A 5,060-nucleotide genomic window follows, 5' to 3' on the forward strand; every position below is an offset into this window, starting at 1 on the left:
ACAGAAGAGCTTATAAGTAAGTGCCCCGGTTGCCTTACACGGACAATTTGGTTTAGTTTCTGTTACTAATTTCCCATCATGATGAGAATCCGAAAGGGGCCTGGGAGTTCCAGAGGCTCAAGTATAGAACAGTAAGGTAGTTTACTTTTTTCCCTTTTTTTGCACACTTGAGTAAATCACGTAAACATTACACATTCACAAACCTACAGCTTCACACCTAAAACTAAGGAGTCTCCCGCTCAGGGTCAGGGGCCCCCAAAGGCCCAGAGCATGGAGCAGCGTGTCTGGCTCCTCACGCGGGCTGGGCCAGGGACCCCGGGGTCCGGGGGCTGGCTGGCAGCAGGCTGCTGCCCCGTGGCCGGTCGGGGTGAGCAGCGCCTCTCCCACGGTCAGGCGACGAGGAGGGGATAATCAGCCCAAACAGCAATTAGGGTGATGGTTCTGTTTAGACATAACCAGACTCCACTGCATGGGTCAGGAGAGACCTACCCTGGCCGTCACAGCGCCCACCCTGCAGGGCGCCCAGGCTCGGGGACGGTGGGGGGGGGACGCCGAGGAGGGGCCAGGAGAGGAAGAGCCGCTGGGGGCGGGGGGGGGGCGTTTTCCACCCCAGCAGGTGGGCCGGGGCTCTGAGCACCCGCCAGCATCCAGCAGCCTGGGTGCCTCCCGCCGACACCCACAAACCTTATCACCATGGAGACCAAGCACTGCTCCCGCCAAACCCACGCACCTGCAGGCCGCAGGCGGTTTCCCAGGGGAAGTGAAATGCGGATCCCCCAGACCTGAGCCAACTGGCCTCCGTCCAGCCCGGCGCCCAGCTCCAGGCCTCACTCAGGCTCCCCTCAGCCCCCCGTGGAGACACCGTCTGGGCACCTGGAGGAGCAGGGGGACCACCTCAGGGCTGCGGGAAGGCACAGAGGTTGGGTGGGACCCCGGGGGACTCTGCCGACTAACTGGACATTTGACCTGGTCTGGTGGGGGAGGGGGTTCCAGGATAGGAGAGGAAAGAACAGGTGACGGAGAAGCAGCCCCCCCCCCCCCCCCCCGTTTCCATCCTGTAGATGGGAGAAGGGCCAAGAGGAGGAAGGAGGACCAAGGGCCTTCCCTGCGTGGCTCTTCTGCGCTGTTGCTTCTCTCCAGGATCTTGTTTTATTTCATCTTCATGACAAGCCTGTGAGGTCGGAGCTTCCACCCCCATCTCACAGGCTCCGGGGAATGAAGCGTCCACCTAACAGGCCCTTAGCCGTGACAGGTGCTGCTCTTCAGCCAAGCCTCTTGGCTCCGCATACAAGTCTTGGTCGTAGTTTTGGTGATTCTTTTTTATTTTTTTTATTTTTTAAACTTATTTTTAAAAAATATTTAATTTATTTATTCATGAGAGACACAGAGAGAGAGAGGCAGAGACACAGGCAGAGGGAGAAGCAGGCTCCCTGCAGGATGCCTGATGCAGGATTTGATCTCAGGACCCTAAAATCATGCCCTGAGCCAAAGGCAGATGCTCAACCACTGAGCCACCCAGGAGTCCCAGTGATTCTTTTTTAAAAACGAATTTGTACATCACTTCAGAGCTGGCCAAGTGTTCCCGCATAAAACAGGGGGGATCCTTCTTCCGACAGCACCCTGGGGAAGGCAGGGACACAGATGGTGGCATCTGACAGATCATGCTTAGGTGACCCGCCCTGAGACTTGTGACATCACCTGTGGTCTGAGGACCCACAGCGTCAGCCTCACCTGGCTGCTGGCCAGCAATGTGGAACCTCAGCCTCCCCCTACCCTCACGCCCCTCCCCCCACCTGCTGGATCAGAATCCGCATTTTAACAAGATCCTCAGGTGATTCAACGCACAGTAAGATTTGAGAGGGACTGACTTTGAGCATCTACCCCAGCCCCCTCATTTTACAAGCAGGGAAACTGAAACCCAGAGAGGGCAAACGACTTCTGCAAAGCTGCACAGCAAGTCGGCGGCCAAGCCAGGCCCGGAACCCTGCTTTGTCCCAGGTGGCGCGAGGAACTGAGGTACTGGCAGTGCAAGTGCTCCTTCCACCTCCCCTTCCATGCGGTGGGGCCCCAGCCCGCTCCCCTTCTCACTAAGCTGGGCAGACTGGCTGAGCCCCACGCTGGCCACCTCGAAAAAGGTGCAGCGAATCATGAAGACTTTTCTGAAAAAACAAAAAACTAAGTGTCTTGCTGAACCTGGTAGACGGAAGCAAGGAGAGAACCAGGTGGACTTTCAGAAACAAGTTCCTGCCCAGGATCCTGGGGCTGGCTATCTTCCTCCACAGGACCTCAGTTTACCTGTCTAAAAGGGAGTATAGGGGGCCTCCCAAGGCTCATAAAACTGCTCGAGCTTTCAGAATGAAAGCCCTGTGGAAAGACAAAGTCCCATTATGTGTCCCTGTGTTTAACTGTGGCTGTGTTGCATTGACTGCCTAAAGACACCCCATTATGTGGGAAGTATGGAAATGACGGGCTGCCAGGGCTGAGGGGTTGGCAGTTATTAGAGGCTGGGCCCTTCCGACTTCCTGGCAGAGGCGTAACTGGCTTCATAAATTCTTCCCGGGGGAGAAGTGACATCGTCTGAGGCTGCCTCTCTTTTCCCAGAGCCCTTGGTACACCATCTGTCCTCTGCACGGAGCGAAACCGAACCAAAAGTCGGTGGCCAAGGGGCCAGAGCAGGGGGGCGAGAGGTGGGCCTCGGGGCGCTGTGCGGTGCCGCTGCGGGGGGCTGCGTCCTGCAGGGTGTCCCCCCCCCAGCCCAGGGCTGGTCCTGGGTCGCACTCACCTGGGGAGCCACGCGCCGAGTGGGTTTGCTGAGGGCAGCTGACGGCTCATGCCCGCGGCCAGAGTCCCCAGTAGGGCCTGTTTCCCCAGGGCGGCCACACAAGTCACTGAAACAACAGAACTTGTCCCCACAGTCCTGGAAGCCGGAATCCACCCCACGCTCGCTCGCTCCAGCCCTGCGCTCCCTGGCCACGCAACGTCACTGGGGCCTCCGCACTGTCTCAACAGCCACCCCCCTTTCTCCTGGAGGGACACTGTAGGGTGATGTCCTCTCAAGATTCCTTACCTAATTACACTTGCAGGGACCCTTTTTCCAAACAAGTTTGCACTCACGGGTTCCGGGAGTTAGAACACGGACTTAGATTCGGGGAGGAGGCCACCATTCAGCCTACTACAGTATCCCCCAAAGGCTGTGCTTCGGCAGCTTCCTCCTCCACAGGAGAGGCTTGTGGTACATGTGATGTGGTGTGGGGTGGAGGAAGAGGAAGCTGGGGCCCCCAGGAAGCCCTCTGCTCTGCTGCGCACCAGCAGTGACTCGGGCCCAGTCGCTCAGCCTCCGTGAGCCTGAGCCCGGTCTTGTCATCCTTCGGGTTGGGTGACAACAGGGGCCAACACTCCTCTCAAAGAGCGGACAGCCAGATCCCCAGGGGCAAGGGGCAGGAAACCACTTTGTAGAGAACGAGGAGGTTGTGAAGCACTATCATGATTCTTCTCGCAAACAGAGGAGAGCAGATGCAAACCCCAGCCAGCCAGCAGGTCATCAAAAGCATTCAGCCTCTTTGAGTCATCGACTGATTTCCCTTTGCCGTACTAAGAGCAGAAACTCTCCGTCCTGGACTACAGAGCTGCCCTCCACAGCCTGTGGTGTCCAATGTTACCTGTTTTCCGGAAGGTCTCCACACTCCGTGTCTGCTCTCCCAATTGCCCACCCTCCCCAGGCCCATCCTCACCCAAGCCAGAGTGTGGGAGTGGGAGTTGGGGAGTCACCAGGGGAATCCTGCACTACCCCTCTTGCCAACCCAATCCCAGTGATTCCTGCTTGGCTGACCAACTTCCAAGACAGGGGGGTGGAAGCAAGAATCCTCTGTCACAGAGGCCCCTCAGGGTCTTTCTTGGGGCAGGAGGGACTCCCAGGGCAGACCGTCACTGTCCAAGACCAGCAGATGCCAGCATGTCTACAGACCCCTTTGGAAAGGAGTGAGGGGTACCGATTCCCCCGGCCTAGCCACCTTGCCCTTCCCCTTCAGCAACTGTGGCGCCAGTGGACAGCTAAGGCCTGAGACGGTTGGAGGGGCCAGGTGTCCAGTGACTGACCCCACAATTCCTCAAGAGCGCTTTGCCAAATTGGGCCTGGGTGCAGCCCCAACTCCAGTGGGGCCTAAAGTCAAGGCCTCTGGTAAGATATGAAACTGGAAAGAGGGAGGGGTAGGTGGGAGCAGAAAAGTGCCGAAAGGGGTGTCTGGTCACAGGGATGTCATCACAGAGGATGCGGGTGGAATGCAGATCGACCAGACAAACGTTTACTGAGCCATTGCAGTACCCGAGGCCCTGCAGTAGGCCTGCTGGTGATGCAAAGAGCTCACAGTGTTCCTGGAGGGAAAGCACGCTGTGCTAAGAGACACAAGAGAAGTACAAATTACACCAAAAGTTGCGGGGGGGGGGACAGGAGGACTTTTGGCCCAAAACATCTGGAGAGCCAGTGGGGGTAGGTGGGAACATCTGGCATGGGCTAGGTGGGCAGGAGTACGAGGGGACTGGATGGGCAGGGATGAAACAGCAGGCTGCCAGGCAGAGGGAGCAGCATGAGTGACGCGTCGCGGCTCCTAACTCAGGTCCCGCGGGTGGCAGCCACAGACCTGGGAGTGGCCGCGGCCCTCCTGAGCACAGACCTGGGAGACACCTGGCCCACAGCTCGTGACTGGTGCTCCCAATAAGGAGGCACCGGGCTGGGCTGTTCATGGGAGGCCCTGGCCACGGGGCAATGGCAACCGGAGGCTCTGCCTCTCAGCAGGTTCTCGGCCTGGCCCAAGGGCCTGGAGCGCCAGGGCTCCCCATCAGTGCCCATCCATAGCCTGGCAGGCTGCTGGCCCAGCAGCTCAGAGCAGGAACACTGTCGGGGTGCCAGCTGCCCTAGGTGTGGCTGCCCTGCCTGTGGGCGCGGGCGGGTGACTCATCAAATTACCATCGAGGCTGTGCGAGACTGGGGTTGGGGCTGGGCAGGTGACTGTGAGACAGAGATGGGTTGCATGGCTGCCCAGCTTTTTGGGCACACACCCCAC

The 5,060-nt window shown here is 58.6% G+C and overlaps 1 long non-coding RNA gene across 1 annotated transcript; it reads right to left on the reverse strand.

Moving 5' to 3' along the window:
- Positions 1 to 1,315: 1,315 nt before the first annotated feature.
- LOC140634811 (uncharacterized) lies at positions 1,316 to 3,324 on the reverse strand. Its single transcript, XR_012032188.1, has 3 exons — positions 3,068 to 3,324; positions 2,783 to 2,888; positions 1,316 to 1,620 (listed from the first exon to the last, which is right to left on the reverse strand). It is a non-coding gene; the product is annotated as an uncharacterized lncRNA (long non-coding RNA).
- Positions 3,325 to 5,060: the final 1,736 nt, after the last annotated feature.

This window comes from Canis lupus, chromosome 6, assembly GCF_048164855.1.
Source record: "Canis lupus baileyi chromosome 6, mCanLup2.hap1, whole genome shotgun sequence".
Lineage (NCBI taxonomy): Eukaryota > Metazoa > Chordata > Mammalia > Carnivora > Canidae > Canis > Canis lupus.